The 22,655-nt window shown below is 41.9% G+C and overlaps 1 protein-coding gene across 1 annotated transcript in view; it reads left to right on the top strand.

The window, feature by feature from the left end:
- ERBB4 (erb-b2 receptor tyrosine kinase 4) overlaps positions 1–22,655 on the top strand; it is a 572,997-nt gene that overhangs the window by 505,087 nt on the left and 45,255 nt on the right. The window lies entirely within an intron of this gene.

The raw sequence follows: 22,655 nt of genomic DNA, 5'->3' as shown, positions 1-22,655 counted from the left end.
ATGTAAAACCTATTAGATTAATTAAGGGCTTTTCCCCCAGCTTTGTGAATTAAAAAAAAATAAGCAAATTCAGTGCAGCTGTCGTGTTTTCATCACTGTGATGCTGCACCTCCAGGTGCAGAGAAAGCCTGGAGCTCCTCTTTGCTGCAGGCAACTCTGTTGGGCTTGGGGGTTTGGAATGGATGTTCCTGGGGCTCTACTGGGGGAGGGGCTTGGCTGCTGGAAATTTTGCTGGAATATTCATCCTGTGCTGGGCAGTGCATAAATGTCAGTTGGTTTTTCACCCTATGGCACTGAAGGCTATTAGACTGCTAATATTTCAAAAGTGGTGGTTGATTTTGGTTTTCCTTGACTCTTTAGGCAGTGAGGGGTCTCTGTAAGGTAGCAAACCTTAAATCATCCTCTTCCATCTGCTTTTTCAGGCAGTGCAGTAATGGCTGCTGCAGACAGGTCCACAAAATAGCTATTTCCCATTAAATTTTATTCATCCCATCCTTGTAAACATATCTGAACAGAGGGAAGGATCTGTCCTGTTGTTTGCATTTATTTTGTGAGTTTTAATTTACTTTCTGCTGGCATTCAGGTCACCAAAACATTGTTATGTTTCTTGTTCTATTTTTCATCATATAAAAATAAATGTCAGGATAATAATTTGAATAATCTTTCTTTTTTTTTTTTTATCCTGAAAGGCTAGGTACTTTCCTTTCTCTAGTCTCCTGTGTGTCTTCTTTCTGTTTAATGTAACCTTTCATAGATTAAAAAGGCAATGATGTTAATAGAATTGCATAATTGTCAGGAGATAATGTTCTCACAGTGAAATATTGCTATTGAGGCTTAGCTAAGGCATTTAGAGCAAACAAGCATGCAGAAACAAAACAAAGATGTTTATTTTCAAAGTGACACATCTTTGCCATCACTGGTGTCTGAATCCTCAGATTTCTCATTCAGCCTCTGTGGGACTGGGACTCCAACATTCCCAGAGCAGCACCTCCCAATGGGAGGTCTCCTTGGTCATGATCAGAGAGGAGCAGAAATTTCAGAATTCCAGCCCAGATCCAGCCTTCCCAGAGATCCAAGCAAGTTTGGGGGCTTGGTTATAGTGGCCACCTTGTGTTTAAATTCCATATCAGTTCAACCTGTGCCCATGTAATTGCACAGGGAGGGGAAAAAAGGGTAAGATCTGAGCAAGTGGATTCACACCTCATCAGTACAAAAAACCACCTTCCTACAAGGTTAGATTTCAAAGGGGTTTGGGGCAGAGACCAGTCACTGCCAACCTAATTTCTGAAGGTTATGTGCAGAGCGTTAGTGGATGATGGAAGTGAATTGTACAGTATTTATGAAAATATTTTGCTAATAGATATTGGTAGCAACAGAGGAAAGGTCAGTTTGGAACTGAGCAGAGGACTGATGGCATGGAGCAGTGTGGTCTGGAAGGAGAGGGAGCAGAAGAAGCTAAAGGCTGTACATTTATAAAAAGCCAAGGCCCAGTATCTTCTTTTCAGCAATAAGAAAAGCCAAATATTGTCTCTGAAAATGCTTTTGAAAGCCCTCCTAGGTTTCTCCTTTCTGGATCAAAGTATGCTGAGTATGTAGTTGAGAAGCCATTCGAGTTACTGCCACTATCTAAGCAACAATTTAACACATAAAAGTTTACATTTTATATAAAGATATCTTTAATATTGCAGAAATATTAATCTCAGCATCTGCAAAAGTGTGAGAAAAACTGCTTCAGTTTCCTGTTGGCAGTCTCATGAGTGAAACCATGAAATGAACCTTGAAGTGGTTAATGGGCATCTTTTATTGTACCTTCTGTGGTTGTGTTTGAGACACTGTGCCCAAATGGCATTAAGAAATTGGAGCTGGAAATCCATCTGAAATGCAAGTTTCCAGGTGGATATGTGTGTATAATAGAACACATGATGCCAAGTGCAAGGGTTGTCTCTCCACCTTCTATTAGGGGGATTTTGAATTTCAGACAAAGCCAAACAATAATAATATAAGGTTGCATGAAGGTTAATGTTGTTTAGGCAGATGGTGAATTGCAGATTCAACCTGTTGTCACAATAATGAATGTGTTTGAAAAGATGTTCATGTGGCAAATGGGAGAAAATGAAACAGAATATGCACATGCTTGCACACACAGACTTAGCATTGCTGCCTGCCACTCGCACCCAAACCTGTACATGTATGTACTTCTTTAGAGATTCTGTATTGACCCTTTGCCACAAATCAATATAAAAAGTAGGACCACAGATTCAAAAGCATGTACTGTTAATACTGATGCCATAATTTTGCCTGACAGCAATGACAGAAGCATTTGATCTGAGTCAGGTGAAATTTTATATCCCTATTAAATGTAATTTCCCCCCCTTCTCCACCACGTCCATTTTTTACCCTTCTCTCTTTTCCCATTTTACAGCTTCATAGCGAAGTAGCCCACAAAAGAAGTGTTTTACAGGGGCCTGGAGTGCTCAGCTAAGTGTTTCTCCAGTGCTTTGAATCTCTGTGGTTCTTTCTCCTCAAGAGCCGTGTTAGAATATGGAGTGGCTTTTTGATGAAGCTGTATCACCCCATTCAGTCAGGTATTTAGCTAAAATAGTATAGATCCAAAGCTTTATGTTTTACTGTAAATCCCTTTGAAAATAGGTGAGCAAATCCCCTCTAGTTGCAAAAAAATCCATTGGAGTCAAAGCATCTGTGGGGATTTGTTCAGGCTAAATAAAAATAATATGGGAGGTCAGCTGTAGCAGTAGTGATAAATCATTTTATGAGGGACGCAGCTTTCAAAAAGGATTCCTGGCCAGCCATACTTGCTAAGTAGTCATCCAAATTGTCTGAGCTTGTTGCCAACACCTGGTTCAGGACCCTTGTACACAAGATTAATATAAATGGGCAGGAAGGGGCACAGCCCACTGCTTCAGAATTGATTCTGTTCCTGGAATCCAAAGGGGATTTAGGATGCTTGCAGCTTTTGCAGACTGTATCAGTTACACATGTCCCTTTAATACTTCTGTTTTTCTGCAACTTTTGCTCAGAATGAAAGACTTGGGGACATCATTACTGAAATTTTAGGACTCATGTAGAAAATTCCCTTTGTATTTGTACAAACCCAGCAATCCCTAGCTGAAGAAAAATGCATTTGCTGTGGAAAGAGGCAAAGAAGAAATTCAGAGGAAGCCAAAACTCTTAATATAGCCTTTGCAAGGATTGCAACTTTATCAGGCTAGGTTATGTGTCTGCTGCAGAGGTAATTCTCCATTTGGAACAGACTTTAATCTTTTTTTAGTATTTTTGCAGTAATTCAGTATAAAAATTAAAAATACTTTGCCCTTCCTCCAAAAGCCATTAGAAAAGCCTTGCTTTTTCCACCCTTCTTTCTGCCCATGAGGAGTTGTCATTTTCCATCAATTCCATTTTCTCCAAACTGTGTATTCAGCTCTTTTTAAATATTCATTTTTCCATTATATTTTTAACCTCACTGTGATCATCTTTTGCCTAATTACTTACCTGATTGGTTTCAGCTATATCCTGAGGGGGAATGCCAGACTAAAACCAGCAGTGTCACTAGATAATGTCTGGAAATTGGGAAGCTAGACATAGTTAACAGGAACCCAGCAGGCTCCTTTGGAAAATGACAGTCACCAGAACCAGTGGAGGCTGGAAAATGGGGGCACTTGTTACTATAAAAATAATAAATATTATTATTTACAATATTTATTTCTACTTTGTATATAGTATAATATATACAACATTATCTATAACATGTTATTATAATTATTGCTTATTGTTATTATTATTGTTGTTGTTGTTATTATTCTAATCTCATATATCAATTTCCATGGCATCAGCATTCTGTATGTAATCCTACCTGCAGAAAAAATTGCTCAGAATCTCAGAACACATGAATGTGTGCTGTGTTTGTGCCAAAAGGTGGTACTGACCAGGTGTTGCACTGGCAGCTACAAACACTCAGTAGGGAACTTGTGCCTTTAGCACTGCGTAGTCCAAAAAACACCTTTTAGATAAAAGTTTCTTGTCTTATTCCTTCCATTGTGGTAGGAAAAAATAGGGTGGAATAAATAGAAATAGCAATAGTTATGTTTAAACTCTCGACTGTCTACTCTCCAGCTGCAAATATTTACTTCCAGTACAATACAAATGTTCAGTGAATTGGAGAATCAAAGGTGTGTTAGCTGTGTAGACACAACTGCTTAATTTCAGAGAGCAGAGTAAACAACCTGGAATGAAATTTTGGGGAAGGAGGAAAGTATTTGAATTGATCAGCCTCATTAGCAGACTGCTGCAATCACCTTTTTTCCTCGGAAATCTTTGCTGTGTAATTAATCAGGCCTTGTGAGAGGGGATTGCTGATATTTATACAGGTACAGCTGTGACAAGCAAGATAGGGTTTGGCTCTCATGCATTTCCAGTGGAAGATATCTTGGAGGCAGACACAGAAAGAATGGCAGAGATGTTTGCAGCATTCTTGAGGACTCCTGGCATTACTCTCTGTCAGTGTGTACTCTTTGCTCCCCAGCAGGATGGAGTTCTCTGAAAAACTTTTAGTTTTTGTCTGTTGGAAAGCTGCAGATCACAGCCACTGAGATCAGTTTGAGATCTGTGTTTTCAGGCACAGCATCAATTAACAGGGACAGGCTTTTAGGATGATGGATAAAGAATGAGTATGGTACAAAGGCCACCCAGTGAAGGATGACACCAGCCTGGCCCAGTGCTGGAAAAACAACCCTTGTCTGGTTTAGCTTGGCCTGGGGGTGTTGGTCTTTCTCCCAGGTGACACAGCTGCACACCTCTGCAGGAATGCTGCTCTTCAGGGCTCACACGCATGGACTTCCCTGCCCCTTCATGGAGGCTGTAGTGCCTCCTCTCACCAAATCAGTGGATGTGTGATGGATCCAGAAGTTCCTGTCAAAGCTTGTTCTTTGTGCAAGCTTTTACAGGAAGTTTGAGTTTACATGAGTTTAAGAGATTTTACTTGCCTTGTGCTTGGCTTCCAAATACTCTTTATTGCAGGGATGCCCAGTGCAGATGTGGCTTCCCCACTAATAGAGATTTTGGGAGGGGCTGCATTCAATTCTAAATGCAGCTTTGTCTCGGCTCAGCCAGCACAGCTTTGTTTGGGTTAGTGTGTGACAAAAGGAAGAACAAAAGCCTCGTGTTGTAACTCATTTTATTCCCCACCAAAACAAAGAGGAGAGAGAGAGAACAGGGCTGTTATGAAGATTATCATCATTCTTTTGAGACACAGTGGTATTTTCCCAAGGAGGCAATGACATTTCTTAATTACTCTCTTCATGGGTAGCCATGTGTAGAGATTACTGGGGGCTCAGCAGGGCATTGTTCAGCGGCGCCTCGGAGGAGGATATTGCTGACAGTACAGCGCTGCACCATGCACTGCTCCTCTCCTTCCCTCACTCTTCATTACACCAGCTAATTACTGCAGCTCCTGCTGCCTGAGCAGCAGGGCTTAGCCCCTCTCCCCCAGCAGCCCTTGGCTGGCAGGGTAATTTGCAGGAACAGGGTTGCTCCAGAGCTGCTGTCATCCTCCTGTCAAGCTTGGCTGCCAGACCAACAGCCTTGGAGTGGGAGGCAAGCTGTGCTCTGAGCTGGGAAAGGACATGAGCATCAAATAATGCTGGGGACTCCTTAGAGCTGCTATGTCCCTAAGGGACATCTTCAAAGAATTTGCCTTAAAATGCACATAATGTTTGGCTTCATTTCTGCTCTCGGATGTTCTTCTCCATGACCAGAGTAGAACAAGAATAGGCAATTTTTTTCAACTTACTACCTCAGTTTCATTTCCAAGGAGAAAAGTTTGAACATGCTTGTGGTAAATGGAAAGACAGAAACTTCCATGGATGCAGAAGGGTTTGATCTGCAGCCTTGGAAGGAGCCTGTCTTGATGTAAAAATAAAGTACACAGACATTAAGTAGAAAAAGCATAAACTTGTGTTTCTGTAGTTGTAAGTAAGAATATGCCTTATGTAAGTGAGAAACTGTATTGATAAAATAGTGAAGGGTTTCTCATGTAGGGGTGTGGTTGTAAAGAGTAGCCAGTGCAAGAGTTAGAGATAGTTTTTTATTCAATTATGTGTGTATTTATCTCTAAAACATTGAAGTGCATAGGTATGTTTTCACTGTATATAATATATAATTATATATTATCTAATCAGGAAGAAATTCATCTTTGTACCTTTGAAAAACCTCACTTCCCTCCCTCCCTCCCTGTCTCACAGATACATATTTCTGTGGCTGTGTGTGGTTAGAGAGCATGAAAATAAATCCTACTCCTCTCTAGCAGTGAATTCACATTTTGATTCCGCTGACAGCACACTGTGATGCTATCGTGTGATATTAAACTTCCAGTTGATAAGAAGGCTGAACACTAGTATCAGCTCTGTGTGAAATATGGTTGATTCTGGGTGTACACCAGAAAAACTGAAAATAGACTTGCTTTGAGCCACAGCCTTTAACAGCTTGGTAGTTGCAGACACAAAACCAAAGTCTTAAGAGCTTGGCAGCTGTGAAATCCACCATCACAGTCCATCAGACATCATATTAATAGAAAAAACAATTTTGAATATCTGTAAAAAAGGCAAGTCGGTCTTCTTGGTTTAAATAAACTAAAGTTGGGGTGGTTTTGTAACAGATTTGTAAACAAAATATCCATAGGTTATAAGTACTCAAATATTTACATAACTGGGTATAATTATATATATATGTGCACTTAAAACTGAACATAAAGTGAACATAAAGGTTTATTGAATGTATACCCTGCTTGAACCATGTTTAAGTAGCCTGTGATCCTTTGCTGAAGGTAATCTTGTAAATCTAGGGTGCAAAATTTGCTTTACAATTAAGTGATCAGTGTCTGCCTTGCCATTCTTGAAGATGGGAATTGTCACATTCATATTTTTGAAAAATTCCTTCGCTCAGGATTTTTGTCCTCGGAAGCTGAGAACCCACAAAGAAAAACAAAATTAATAATTATCTCATTGGCTTCTCCTGTGTTTTGCTCCTTTGGAATGTGCTTGGAGATTGTTTACCCACAGGTGATTGTTTCATTGGATTCTGGTGTGAATTATTTTGTCTCTTTGGCCAGTCAGTGCCGAGCTGTGTCGGGACTCTGGAGAGAGTCATGAGTTTTCATTTTTAGGCTTCTCTAAGTATCCTTTCTGTATTCTTTAGTATAGTATAACATTCTTTAATATAGTATCATAATAAATTAGCCTTCTGAGAACATGGAATCAGATTCATCCTTCCTTCCTTCATCAGGGCACCCCACAAATACAATAGGGAATGGTGTCCCAGCTGTCCCCTTTGGAGTCCAGGACATGTCCCCCTTTCCTTGTGGACTGAGCTGTTGCATTCACAGGCCTGTCAGATCTATTAAACACAGGCAGATGACATTTGGTATATTCAGTGAATCCTGGGTACAGTTTTGCAGGCCTGCCAGGCTTCTTGTTACTGGCCTAGAGGCTGTGACTCATTAAATGAAGATTTTCCTGGTTTTTGGCTGTTCTGGGAGACAGCCTTCTCCCAGTACCTGCACCCTGTGTATTTACTGTTCACATTTATTAATGAATGATCTGTCAGAGATGTGAATTTTAAGGCATCTCTGTTAAAGCTCTGTTCTGGAAGGGATGGCATATCTAACAGAAGAAAGAGCTGGCAATAAGTCATTACTGGGCCTGGAAGCTGTGCTGTTAGAGAGTTAACTGCCCTTACACTTGCCTGAGGCTCTAATCAGCAGACTTGGTGGTAATGAGTGATTTCATGGGGCCTATTGCTTAATTCCAAAACATGGAACTATTTAAACAGCTCTGCAGTTCATTACAAAGTCAAATGTGTTTTGCCATTTAAATGGACAGAGGTGACTGTGAAATATAAGTGTTTCTATTTATTTCAACTAAATATGCTGTATGTAGCAAGATGAAGGAACATCGAATAATTGAAGCTCAGGATTCATCTTGGTCAGTGTTTATTTGGTGCCTGAGCTTTTTTTAGCTCACAATTTTCTTCTGTTTGGTTTGGTTTTAATCTGATGCCATCAGGAGAGCAGTAGTCAGGCAAGAAGAGTTTAATGTAAAAATTTGGAGCAGTACCTCTGTTGAAGAGGACTTTGAATAGTAAAGTGTTAGAACAACTAAAAAATAAAGAGACAAGTTTACAGTTTAATTCATAATTGAAATCCCCTAAAATAGTTAATAAGCCTCCTGTTAAATCATGTTGAGTCAGTGAATATGCTGTGAAAGCATACTAAAAACTTACTAAAAAATGAGGTTACAAGGAGTTACTAATGTTACTAACAGGAAACTACAGTGTAAATCAAAACCAAGGATCACATTATTTGTTTTTTACTTGCTGTAGTGGCCTTTTTGCAGAATGAACAGTCAGTCTCAGAGGGGTTTTCCATAAAGCTGCTCTTTTCATCTTTTCAAAAGTGCAGGAATGAAGCCCTAGGACTGCTTGGATGTTTGTGTGTGTGCATGCCAGAGCATGGGCCAGTGGAGCCAGAGAGCTGCACCAAGGTGTTCAAAGCTCCCAAAGATTCCAGGAGGTGTCAGGAAAGGCACCTCAAGCTGGGGCCTGGAGCTCTCTTACTCCTGTTTGGTCAACAGAGGTGATAATTCCAGGGGGACAGGAAGAGAACAGGGCAGAACTCTGAGCAATGCCTGTCCCTTCTGGCTTTGAGGAGAGCTAAGAGACAGAAATCACTGTGAGATATTGTCAGTGAGTGACCTAAGTCAAGAGAATGCAGAGAACCAGGTGGTGCTGAGGAATCAGCCATGATCTCCCCAGGCTGGGAATGGCACTCAGAATGTTCCAAACTCTCCTGTGTGGAAGAGGTGGTCTGGTTGGATGCTATAAATGTGAGGACACGCGTTTTACAGCTTGTGTGATCTGTCTGAGGCATGCTGAGGGTGGGTGTCAGAGACCCCTTGACCATGGGAGATGCTGACAGCATGGAAGTGGTGTTTTTGTCAAAACATCATCATCACATCACAGCCTTTCCCATGCAGAGAACATCTGTCCTGTAGGAGTGGCCTCTTGAACCACGTTCTGGTGGCCAAACTGGTTCCGGACAGGGAAAGTTAAATTGGCATGCACACTGATGTTTAAAAAGGGGTAATCTTTCTCTCATCTTTCCAGTGCAGTTTTTGGTTTGCATTTTGATTGCTCAGTTTTGCTGTAGTTCATTAATTGATTAATTATACCCAGGGAAAGGAAACAACACTATGGTAGAACAGGGCAGAAAGAGAGAACATGGCACATTAGCAAAAATGAGCAGAGCCAGAAGGACATAAGAATGGAAACTGAGGGGTTTATTTTCATGGTGTGCAGTAAAAAGCAGGTACTAGATCACCTAACTTAGTTAAGTCTTTCAGGCTGAGCAGAGTGAAAATTCCTGTTCCCTCCCCTACTTCAAGTCATTTTGCAATGCTGCTAATGGAAGTAAAAGGAACTCACTCAGCACTTTAAAAAGTGGAGCTCTGCACCCTTTCCTTTTCTCAAGCCTTTTCTAGCCTAGACTCTTGATGACTCTTCATCCTACTGCCTGTAAAGAGTTTGGACAGAGGAACTTCCTGAGAAGGTGCCTGGGGTGAGAAGGTGCCAGGGTTTTGGAGCTCATGTCAGCAGAGCCAGTGTGAGTGTCCTGCAGCACAACCCTGGGGCTTTGATGGAGAAGCAGAGACCTGGCCATAATCTTCCTGGCTGTTCTAGTACACTGTCTTTCCCCAAATTACAGCATGAAATACCTATTAATTTTGTCAGAATTATTATAATCCTCATGCAGATCCTGCTCACCACAAGCATGATGCTATAAAATCATTCTTTGTTTTTCTGCTGGCATTTCTCTTTTTTTAAATTGTTGTGCAGGAACTGATTTTAATTGAGGCACACTGGACACAAAAAAAAAATGCCAGTGAGGTACTTTCCTTTAAAAATCTGCCGGCCAGCAGCATCTCCACTCGATGCTGACTGGCACTACTGCCTTTCCTAAGGATTTCATGTGCTTTCAAGTGGTGTTTTTGTGTCATTACTTTGCAATGTCATGGGAGAGATCACATGTCAGAACAGATAAACCCCCAAATCACATCTGTGAATATTATGCACAGAATAAACTGTGTATTCCTTCTCTTTCTCTCTCATGTCAATGCTCTCCAGGTCTGTGCAGATGTGTGTGTTTTAATATACAGCTCAGTGTTTATTAATGCCACCTATATGGAGGTGGTACAACCGTCCTGCAAAACACCCTCTTCTGCATTGCTGCCGGAAAGGAGGGTGAAGATTCAGGTTCATGGAATCCCAAAACCCCTCTTCTGCATTGCTGCCAGAAAGGAAGGTGAAGATTCAGGTTCATGGAATCCCAAAACACCCTCTTGTGCATTGCTGCCAGAAAGGAGGGTGAAGATCCAGGTTCATGGAATCCTTGAAGGGACCACAGTGGCTCATCTGGTCCCACTCCTGCTCCAGCAGGGTCATCCCAGAGCACTGGGCACAGTATTGTGTCCAGGTGGCTCTTCCAGTGTGGAAGTACCACACCCTCTCTGGTCTGTGTTTGAAAAGTTCTTCCTCCTGTCCAGGTGGAACTTCCTGAGCATCAGTCCCTGCCCATTCCTCATGTGCCATTGCTGGGCTCTGCTCTGCCCCTCCCTGCACACAGGGACACCCAGGGCTGAGGGCTCCTCTCAGCTGGGGCTCTCTCCAGGCTGAACAGCCCCAGCTCCCTCAGCCTTTCCTCATCTGGGAGATACTCCAGTCAAAGTTGCCACCACAGCCTCATTGTCTGGGGTGCTTCACCTGCTGGGAGGTCATGAAAAGTCTCTATCTTCCTTCAGAGCCTTTTTGGGACAGCATTGGCAGGAGCAAAATTAAGGATTGATTGTGTTTGCTGTGTTCATTTGTGTCAAGTGCCTGTGTTTGGTGCAGTTCCACAAAGAATGCAAGAGGTTTGTCACATGGGTAACAATTAATGCAGAATTACACAAGCCCAATGGAGTATTACAACAGCTGTATTTGTTCCTTTTTTCTTTTTATTTATTTTTTTTTAATTTAATGAGGCCTAATATTCTCAGCTAGCCTGGTGCACAAAACCTTCAGCTAAAACTGTCAGCTAATGAGGATTTTCCAGCGTGCTTAACCTGGGGCATAAAAGAGGAGCACAGATATGTCAGTATTTCCTTGATTTAGCTGTCTATTCTCTGGATTTTTTGAGTAAGACATTTTGGGTGCAGGTTGAGTTTTTTTTTAATAATATGATTGAATAATATAATATATTATAATAATATAATGTATAATAATAATACATTGTATTAATATAATATTTTAATAATATAATTGAATATATTCTATTTTAATAAACTAATTGAATGCCTTTTTGTGGTGCATTTCTGGCAAGCAGATCCCAGAGGTTGTGGTTCCCCTGCTCCCCCCAGCACAGTGAGGCTGTGTGTGTGCCAGGGGCACACGTGGGGCTCAGCAGCAGCCGGGCTGTGCCTCCCCTGCAGCCAGGGAGGGATTTTGCCTCCAGCTCTGCTCTCTCTCTCATTACATGCAGGATCAGGTCTGTGCTGTTCCACACTCCTGCACAGCCCCTCTGGAGAGCTGTCAGCTTTCTCCTCTCCACCAGGCTGGTTGACAATGCAGCACATGAAGTTGTGGAGCACACAGCTCTGCCACCTTAAGGGTTGTGGGTTTTTCCTCTTTCCCCCTCTGGCTGGTTTTTTTCTCTATTTTTTGCCAAGAGAATTGTTTTCTAGAGGAGAACAGCCTGTTTCTTATTCAGCTGCAGGTTGTAAATTACCTAAGGCTTACAAATCAAATTGGTTTTAGTAATAAATCCCCTGGTGCATTATCTGTTGTTTGCAATATTTCATGTATGCAAGCCATTCAGCTGATTCTTTTTTATAAAGCTCATTTTTAATCAGTCAGTCACTAGCATTGACCTTCCTAGTCAATTGGCATATAATGATAACTTCTTACAGGATACTTTTTTTATCCATGAGTGTTATAGATACCATTTCTGTCCAAAAAATAACCATAAAAGCAGACATCTTTATGCTCCTTCACACCTAGGAAGTGCTAGTGCTGGCAACCAGGCACCTGAAGTTGTTGTTATTATTAATATTATTATTGTTATTTGGGAAGTACTTTCTGCTTTCCATACAAAATGCCTAACAGAATACTTCTTATTGTCAAAATAACCTTATTATTTGAACATCTTCTCATATCATGGCAGGAATCCCACTCGCAACAGGGCGTTCTCTGATCCTGTTGTCATCTTTTTGTCTATTCTCGCAGGCAAACATTTGATCTCTACTTCTAAAGCTGAATGGTTTTCAGCAATACTGCAGGGTTGTTTTCTGTCATTCCTGGTTTCTACTTCTGAGTTTTGTCCTCTGGGATAAAAAAAGTGTGTGCTATGTATATTTCCTGTGGATATTTGTTGTTTGCTACATGTTTCCTATGTGCAGCTAACTAGAATTAGTATCCCTTTGTGTCTCTTTGGGAAGTCTTGTCTGCATTACCTGGGTTGCTAACAGACAACTTATTAAACTACACTGTATTAGACTACAACAACATATGTAGTTTAGACAAACTCTTTAATAGGCCAGTTATTCTGTGGGTGTTTGCAAAAGTCCAGGTGCATGGGACCCAAGTGCAAGAATTAAGGAGAGGGGAAAGCAAAATGTAGAAATGTAGATGCTGTCTACACTGTAGCTTTGCAGAACTAATTACTTAAATTACTCAGATTTCTAGAAGCAAAACTCAGAAACTGTTTAAGATTAATCAGCTGTTCAGAGAGCCAACTTTTTCCTAGAAAAGTACAGGCTATTATAATATTATAGTCATTATAATGCTATACCATATTTTTACTGAGAGTTTATATAGGGGATATGAGCTAAAAAAGCACTCCTGTTCCCCTAAGTGTGAGTGTGGTTAGGGCCTGAAGATCTCAGCCTCTCCCTTTCCTGGTTCTGAAAATTGAGGTATTTTTATCAATTATTTTTCATGTAGAAACAGAACAAGAATTGCTGAGAAAGAGGAGGTGAAATCAAGCCCTTTGTCAAATGTCTGTCACTGACAAGGAGGTGATGGCTCACACCCAGCCAGGGCAGGGGCAGAAGAGGCAGAGCTGGCAGCAGCCAGAGTCACTGTTCTCTGCCTCCGCATCCTCAGCCCCAGATGAGGTGAGCTCTAGGAGCCAGGGAGCTCCAGATACAGCATTTCCCTCCCCAGGCTGTGGGTGGGTTTGTTCAGAGTTGCTTTACAGCTGCACACGAAGTGCAGAATATAAAACCACTCGTGTGTCATTGCAGGCAGGTATTTTCTCTTTCAGCTACAATGTTTTATCTACTTAGCTCCTCTCACTGTAGGGAGGCACCTTTTTTACCTCTCACAGGAGGGCTGCTGACCCTCAGCTCCTGCTAAGTGGAGGCCATTGTGTTAAACAACAATGCTGACTTAAAAAGGGAAAACAATTCTTTTAAAGGTTTTATAAAATCTTCCCCAAGGGCTGCTAAACCTGCCTTGCTGTAATGCTGGGTTGGTCTTTTTTTTGTTCATGATAAGATTGGAAGTAACCTCCATACACTTCCACAATTTCTCATCCTCTTGTACATGACTTTCAGTCTTCAGACAAATGTCATGAAAAGCACTTTTGCACAGGTCAGTACTTCTGTGGGGCAGGGTTCCCAGGAAAATGGGATCATCCTTTACTGTCTGAAGCTGGATTTGGAAACAGTAAAGTCTGAAATTGTCATGACAGGACCTTCATTTGATGTTGCCTTTTGGAGATCCCCATTGCTCTTTAGAATATTCACATATCAAATAAATCTTCCTCAGAGGCAGAAAACTGAAGTGCACTGCAGAGTTCACATCTTCTTGGAACAGGCCATCATCTGACAAATCCAGTAACTCTTTAACCAGCTCAGCTTTCTAACAGCTTCTCTCTGAAGTATTTAATTCTTGTTCACTGATTTAAATGTAATCCTCATGTTCATTTTTGGTAGTAGCATGTGCCTTAAAGTGAGAAGTGGGTGCTTGGTTGATAATAAGGATGACAAGCTGATGCTTTTAGAGGTTGCTGTTGACTATCACTGCCTTGTGTCAGAAGCCATTGTTTATCTGTAGTTTCCTCACATGCAATGATTTGGGCATTGCAGTATTTCTCTTTTTGTAATTCAAGTGATATCAAAGTCTGTAGTTGAAACAGGCAATCCCCCAGCCAGGGAATAATGTGCTCTGACTCCATGATTCAGAAGGCTGAACAAATGCTTTACTAAGCTATATTATATTACACTGATAGTATACTAAATTACATACTAAAGAATACTATACTAAAAAGATACTCAAGAGAAACCTGTGACTGTCTACAGCCAGCCAGGACACAGCTTTGACCCAATTGGCCAAGGAATCAAAACAACCTTCACCTGTGTCCAATTAACAAATCACTCTTGGTAAACAATCTCCATAACACATTCCACATGTGCCAAACAACAGGAGCAGTGAATAGAGATAGGAATTGTTTTCTCCTCTGAAGTTCTCACAATCTCCATAAAACATTCCACATGTGCCAAACAACAGGAGCAGTGAACAGAGATAAGAATTGTTTTCTCTTCTCCGAAGTTCTCACTGCCTTCCCAGGAAAAATCCTGGGAGAGAGAATTATGTCTCTCTCTGTTCAGAGAATGTAAATACCACAAAAGTCAGCATCTGGGGTGGGTTTAAGCACCAAGAAGCCTGTATGATCCCTTGACCATGACAGCTCTCATCCTCCATTTTCTGAAAGCCAGAACAACCAGAGATGCTTCAGAGAAAATGTCCATGATGGCTTAAATTGCAAACAGGAAGGTTTGGGGAGGTATAGAAATGCCTTCTTCTAAACCTGAAAAACTTGTTAAAAACAGGTGTCCCTGGAGGTAAGAAGAATCCCTCTCAGAGCTCTGGTGCCAGTTGGCAGCACTGTGCCATACCATGCACTGGCTCTGGAGGAAAAATATGCACAGCCTGGCCCAGAAATGAGGGACAGGTTCTTTCCTCCAGGTAGTCACACATCTGAGGGCCATGCTCTGGATTTTTCTCTGTTTTTTTTTTTTTTTTTTTTTAATCTCCTCTCATTTTGTGATGGACATTCTGTTGATAAGAAAGTGGCATTGCTTGGATTAAACATTTCAGCCTCCTCACCAATAAAACAATGTGTAAGAGGAAGGTGGCATAGGATTGCAAACAGGCTGCCTCCTTCTGCACAATCTCCTCACCTCCAGGCTTCCAATCTCTTCACTTGCACAGGGCTCTCTTGCCTCTGTAAGCTCCCTGTTGGCAGTGGAAGTGTGCAGTTAGATTCCCACATGGACTGCCTCCTCTCCAGAGTGGACAAACCCCCATTTCCTTGCCCTTCCCTTGTATTTTGTCTGGTTCTTTGCCCTCCCTAATCATCTTATCTGTCCTCTGCTGGGCTCTCTTTGGTCTTCTGGCATTTCTCTTTTACTGCTACATAAGCAATTTCAAATAAGCAAAGGGGAATAATCTCTTCTGGTCAGCTGCTGGTTATTTCTTGCTGTACAGCTCAGTATGGGACCAGTCTTTAGGACAGCAGGAGTGCCCTGCTGACTGCTGTTCAGCATTGTCCTGAAATGGACACTACACATTGCTACCACCTGAACTGAGTATTTTTCCAAAACCCAACTATTTTACAACTTGGCATTTCTTTGCAGTGGGAATTTCCCTTCACATGAGAATGTAGGAAGGACTGTGAATTAAAGACTGGAGACTGTATCTGCTCTCCTTTCATCTGGAGCAGAGAACATCAACGATAATGGAGCATAAATAATGTTGGGACACAGCTCTGACAAGAAACTGTACTGGCAGCACATTCCTTTTCTGCATTCCTGTCTCCATCTGATGCTTAGCTAAGGAGCACAAAAGGGAAAAGTGAGATTAACTGTGCTTTGGCAGATGGGAGTGAGAATCCAAAGAGATTGGGATTGTCATTGAGCTTTAATATTCATTGTAATGGCATTCCTATGTCTAGCGGTGCAGCAGTGCCTGTGGTTCTGGATGGTGATCCCTTTCTGTCTGTCCTGTCCAGATGCCTTCTCCAGCACTGGAGTCCCAGTCAGCACAGATCTCACAGGAGAATGCAGTGTAGGAACACAGGGAAATTGCCAGCTCTGTGGGCAACACTGTACAAAGCTTATTATTTCTAAAGAATTGTATCATGGAAAAACATGCAAACTTCACTTCCATCATAAATATTTACCATGGGTACTAAATGGAGTATATGGCAGGGATCACAGGTTATTTATTTCCATGCTAAACTCGAAGACAACATGCCAAATGCCACAGAACCAGCTCTGTCTGAAACATCTTGTAAACCTGAAAAATCAATGTCCTGGCTTGTTTCTTTATTAGCCTTGATCTCTCCATTTCCTGAAACAATGTGGTAGATTTGCCATCTTTTGAGTGGGCCTGCAGCTGCATTCGAGTGGCTGTTGTGCTGATTGTTGAAGAGAGGGGCTGAACTCCCAGTCCCTTGGGAGACCGGTATCCCTGCTGTTGATTTGATGTTGGTAACATCACTCTGTATCAAGAGCAGGAAGTGTGTGATGGCTTCAGACAGTGATAACAGCACAAGATTGGGGGTAATGTTTGTGATAAACCACGTTTGTGGGACTTTCTGTCCCACCTTTTGCAGGACTCCTAATTCTGCTGCATTTCATACTCCCTGCTGTTCAGTGCCAATGAAGTCCTAACCTAATTAGTATATAAGTATAATGAAAGTGATTCATTACCTGGGTTTTTTCATATTCTCTGAGTTTATTTGTGGAAGACAATATAGGAATAGAGCATTGCTGCCAGGATGAATTATCTGCTGTCCTTTCATTCAGATTGCCCCACACTGTTGAATTAGTGCACAGGTCAGATTTGAATGTGCATTTCTGTCCCCTTCTGTCCCTTTCTGCTGATCCACTTGGTATTTAATACAGAGGCTTTAAAGAGTAGAAAAAGCAGGTTCCAGTCCCAGTCCTGCACAAAGGCAGGAATTTGGAGTGTGTTAGGAGGGTTCATATTGCTGCTGCTGGGGGGCACAGTGCTGTAATTATCTTAGAGGTGCAGGTGACCTGGGGGTGAGTGCCTGTTAGCAGTGTGATATTTTAAAATAAATACCTTCCTCCTATTATTTTTGGTTAAAAATGAGAAATAGAAATAGGGAGCAATTTTTCCTTTCAAGCTTACCACTGTCAGTTGGGTTTGTGTTGATTCAAGTGCTCTTCCTCAGTGACCTTCATCTCCCCATGCCTGTGAGATGTGAAAGATGCTGTTGACACAAGCAAAGGCTCAAGCTCCCTCAGCTCATATCCCAGACAGCACTTTAACATGGCATGTTTGATGCTGCATATTTCTGTCTTGCTGACAAAGTGGCAGTGAAAGTTATTGCATTCATCTGGGAAAGGGAATGGAGCAGAATGAAAGCCACAGCACACAGTGCTACCTTTCCTTTCTTCCCTGTCCTTGGCCACTAAATCCTCTGAATTTAGGAGGGAAAACAGAGGGGTCTGGGCACCTAAAACAAGGTTTAGAAATGCACCCCATGAAAAATTAAGGCCTAAAATTAAATTATCAGTTGCATAATTTATCTTTATTTGCAGGAGCAATGGCTTCTGCATTTGCACTAAGAAATCAGCTTATGCACAGTAAAATGTGATTGCAGGGTAGTACTAGAGGTAGTACTAACCCTCCCCACCCATATTTGTCTCACTGTACTTTTCTCGAGTGCATTACACTGCTAGAGAAGTCTGGAGAAAGAAGAATCCAGCCTGTATGCTTCATACACGTCAGAGCCACTGCAAATCTCTGCAACATATTTGTTGCCAAATCAGCATGAACTAAAGCAATGAGGTTTGAAAAGGCAGTACTAGGAAAAGTACTGAATAAAGAGCTGGTTTTTTTAATTGCAGATTTGGGTCTTTTTATTCTTTGGATAAAACTAGGTCTGCCTCCCAAGGTGGCCCCTGCTAGCTGTGCCATAGTGGATTGTGGTTTGGACATACCCAACAGACAACTGCTGTGCAGTAACACATTCTAATTTCTGTGTCATGGCAAGTGAGAGCTCATCTCCATGTCTTCTGCAGCCTTTTCTTCCATCCCTTTCTGTTTCTGAGGACCTTGGTGTTGGGGCACCCAGTCCACTTTGGCTGTGTTTGTGCTTTTTGAAGAGCTCCCTGCCTGTGGGACTGTCACTGCTGCTTGTGCTGGTTTTAGGCTAAATGAGCCAAGGCATTTGGAACAGTTTAGGAAGGTGGTTCCTGGGACCTGAGAGAAATTTGGGAGCATTTGTGTGAGTTATACAGGTGTAACAGGTCAAGGCAGGCTGGAGACATAGCCACCAGCTGGAAAGGCAGAGAACTGGGACTTTTCAGACAGGACAGAGAGGAGGTTTAGATTAGATACTAGGAAAAAAATTGTTCCCTGGGAGTGTGGTGAGGCCCTGGCACAGGTTGCCCAGAGAAGCTGTGGCTGCCCCATCCCTGGAAATGTCCAAGGCCAGGCTGGACATGGCTTGGAGCAATCTGGGACAGTGGAAGGTGTCCCTGCCCATGGCAGGGGGTTGAAGATAGTTGATCTTCAAGGTCTCTTCCAACCCAAACCATTCTATGGTTCTGTGAGGAGACACAGAGTTGGTGCAGAGGGAAACATGCCCTGTTCCCTGCTGTCCACGAGTACTGGGACATCTCTCTGCCAGAGTGGGAGAATAATAAAGACAACATATGCTGTGCTCTCAGTTTTCAAAGCCAAGAATGGTTGCTTGGAGTTCATTCTGATGCCTCAGGTTTTAGCTTTTATATTTTTCAGATTCTGTGCTGCTTTACTGTGTAGTTCTGAGCTTCATATTAAGGGATGGTGAGCTCTCTTCACAGAGCAGAGAGACAAAACAATTCCTTCCCTAGCTGGGGACCAAGGACAAATGATCCAAATCTCAGGCCTAAGAGCATAAACATGGACTGAAGACAGAAAAACAAGAAGGATGGGATTCACAATCTAAAGCTGTAATTGGACAATTAACTCCAATATGCAAATGGACCAGAACTTCTAAAAGTGTGAGACCCCATGACCAGCTGTCCATTTTGTGACCATTTTGGTTTATCTTGGGTGCAGCCCTGGCTGGGCTCTTGTGCTGCCCAAGGTGGATCCATTGAGGCCTTTTAATAAATCCCTACTTTATTCTTTAACTCCATCTAGTCTCTGTTCTAGGTCAGCCTTCACAAGGCATCAGGGCATAGGGAAAGACTTTTGGAAGGAAACGGAGGTTATTACAACCAGGGATAGGACAGGGAAGGAGGAGGACATCCCCGTTGTGGGTAATCAGTGGAAATGTAGTAAGACCAAAGAAGCTGGAAGCCTCTGGAACAGCTTGGCCAGCTGGAAAGTTTCAGAGTTTTGGGTGCTGCCATCTACTGTGGAAACCTGCCCAGGCTGGAGCTGCAGCATTCCTGCCTTCCCAGCCTGGGGACTGCAATCCTAGGGAGCATTTCTGTCTGTGTGCTCTGAAGAACAGCTCTGCCCAGTGAAGTACTGCAATCATTTCCCAGGCCAGCTGGTAGGAAATCATGGCTATAAGTCTATCAGGGAATTACAGTTTAATGGCAGCCTGTAGCAGAAAGACTGCACTGGAGTTGAAAGGCTGCTATTTTACATGAAAGGCTGCTATTGAAAAAATGTTACCCTGCACTTCAATAGATCTTTGCTGCCAGCTGCGAGCTGCTTCGGCTCTGTTCAGCTGGCAGAGTTCATTGATGACAGGCTATGAACTGACATTAAAATGTGTGCCAGTGCAGAAAAGAAACACACACCAGAGGGGGTTTTTAAAACAGTCCAAGAGAGGCAGACAGAGGGGTGGGAGAGAAGTGAGCAGGCAGGAGAGCTGGATCCTGCTCAGAGTCTGGGCTGGCAGGTGAGAGGTGAAGGAGCCGTGATTTTTCACCTTTGGAAAAATGCTTTATAGGCAGTGAGCAAACATTGATGGCATTCTTCTGCCAGCCAGTCAGCAAATAGCTTAAGCAAAGGAAGGGGACAGAGCAGCTCATGTGGGGCTTACAAAGCCCTGTGAGAACTGGTAGCTGGTTTTGTTTGCCTAGCAGCTAAAGTGATTACTTCTGCCTGTCACCATAAGAAAGTTCCCAGGGCTCCTGAGGACCCCTTCTTGCTAAATAATGGCAATTACCATGGTCCTGATCAGAAGAGGGGCAAGGACAGAAGAGGAAGCTTTTTGAGAGGAATAAGTAATTCCTGGTACATTACCTTTGCTTGGCCTTTAAATTCTTTGTATCCATGTGCATTGACAGCTCAAAACCAAACTAAATAAAAAAAAGGGAAGGGAAGGAAAGGGAAAGGGAAAAGGTGCAACCAGTATTCTTTGTGTTGCTGAAAATTGGTCATGAGCCTTGAGTTGTTAAATAAAAAATCAGAAAGAAAAACCTACTTTACAGGAGAAAGGTGAAAAGAAAGTCTGCATTTCTCCTAACATGTTTACTTTAGTAAATACAGTATAAATAAGGTCACGGAAGGCTCTTCTGCTAAGTTTCTTAGTGTCTGCAAAACTGTGGGCTGTTTGTAACTATGTCTCTAAAATAAGTCCTTTCCTTTTGATACCTCAGGCTTCAGGGTTTCTGAAGTAGTCTAAGTTTTGTTCCCTGCTAGCTTTCCCAGTTGCTGCTTATTTGTGAGCAGCCTTACTGGATTTTGTGAACCAGGTTGCCCATGGAAAGAGGTGAGTAGCTGTTCAAAATACAGGAGAGCAGGCAGACAGCTCAGGGCCAGAACAAGGTTATCTCTGTAAAGGAATTCTTTCTCTCCTAGTGAGGTGACCTCATTGTACAAACTCTTGCTCTTTATGGAGTACATCTCTATACCAACTCTGTCATCCATCTTCCATGAAAAGTAATCTGTCTGGGCTGCAGAATTGTGTTCTCTGTCCAGTAAGGGATGGGTTTTGTTCCATTATTTCAACTGGTGTTAGATGTTTCAATAGGTGTTCCATGTTTCAATCAATGCTAGAAATGCAGTTGCATGTCTTCTCTTGGAGTCTCAGGAGTTGGGCCTGATCAGCCTCTTGATCACAGGGTTGGGATGAGGATGGAGGGTAAAGCTGAACCTGATAATCATGCATTTGAAGGTATGCAGGATGTGCAGGTACATTTTGCTTCCTCTCAGCAGCTCTCTTTCTCACTTTACTCACTTTAATCCAAAGGCCACAGAAGTTGAAAAGGTCTCTTTTCAGTCAGTGAGAAGTGATCTATCTCACTGCTGACCGGTCAGGTTCTCAAGAAATTTTCTGTAACAGAATGCAGAGTAACCATTTCATATTTGTTGGGGTTTTGTGTATGTGTGTACGAAAATAATTATTCAGTGAGTTGTTTGGATTGGCCACTGTTGCTCCAGTTGTTACTGCTAAAATCTGATAATTTCAGCAAAGATACATGCAAGAAGCTCTTCCCTTTCTGTGTGCTGTAGAAGATTGTATTACCTCTAATAATATACCTGCTAGGTCTTTCAGTAGTTGAACTGAATGCAATGTAACCAGGATGTGAACAAATAAAAAGTCCTGGTAAAAGTAGTCATTAGTTGTAAAAATGAATAATAGAAGCAAAATGTATTTATTTTAGTAGAAGAATCTATTTCTCTGATTCTGGATTTGCTTTATCTTGTGAATTGATTTTGCTTTATTATTATTATCATGAATGCCAGGTGTTCTTGCTGTCCTCTTTGCTCCTGTTAATACTCTTTTAAAATAGTCCTGAGTAAGCAGGAAACTTTGACCATTAACAAGATCCCTAGAGTTTCTTATCTATTTGTCTAATCACATCATTTTCCAGTATTGGAAGACACAGTGCATGGAAGCAAATGAATTTGAGTCAGGCACAGCTCTCAGACAGAAAGTTTTGGGGCTGGATAAGAAATTTACACAAAAATCCTCTCATTTTGCATCTCTTGGACTTGGGTGCTGGCTGTGGTCATTTGTGTTGCCTCACAAATGCAACAAAAATTTATTTATTTATCAGAAATATTTATCAAAATCTCAACCTGGAGGAATTCTTAGATTTCACTGTAAGATTGGGGATTGCATTTAAATTTTTTCCCTCATTTTATCTCCTTTTGGCTAATTCTCACCAGTTTGAAATGTGAACTATCACAGTTTATATCACTGATTATTAAAATTAAAACAAATAAAAAGGCTCCAACCTTTTAGTCATATACATATATATGGAGTGCATTCATCCACATCACCTTGAGCTTCCTAAATTTCCTAATTCACATACAAACTTGTTATCTCTGAGGTGCCACATATGCACAGGCTGGACTCCAAATATTCCATTTTGGGAACATGGACATGCAATTTCTGTGTTGTATCACTTGTCTCATGCTTCAGTTTGAAATCCAAAAGCCATGGGGTCAAAATGTTCTTAATTAAGGCTGTTCATACCTTTGGAAAACCCATCCATCATAGGTCTGTATTCCTGTAAATGTGCTCTGGGTTTATTGATTCAGCTTCTGTTGTGAAAGCAGCTGAAGAAACCAGCCCAAACTAGAAATGAGACCAAGTTTCCATCTTCATCAAAACTTTCCCC

Source organism: Pyrgilauda ruficollis, unplaced genomic scaffold (genome assembly GCF_017590135.1).
Source record: "Pyrgilauda ruficollis isolate IOZ18807 unplaced genomic scaffold, ASM1759013v1 scaffold83, whole genome shotgun sequence".
Classification (NCBI taxonomy): domain Eukaryota; kingdom Metazoa; phylum Chordata; class Aves; order Passeriformes; family Passeridae; genus Pyrgilauda; species Pyrgilauda ruficollis.
Note: the sequence above shows the minus strand (reverse complement) of the source record. Positions and strands in the feature narration are given on the sequence as shown.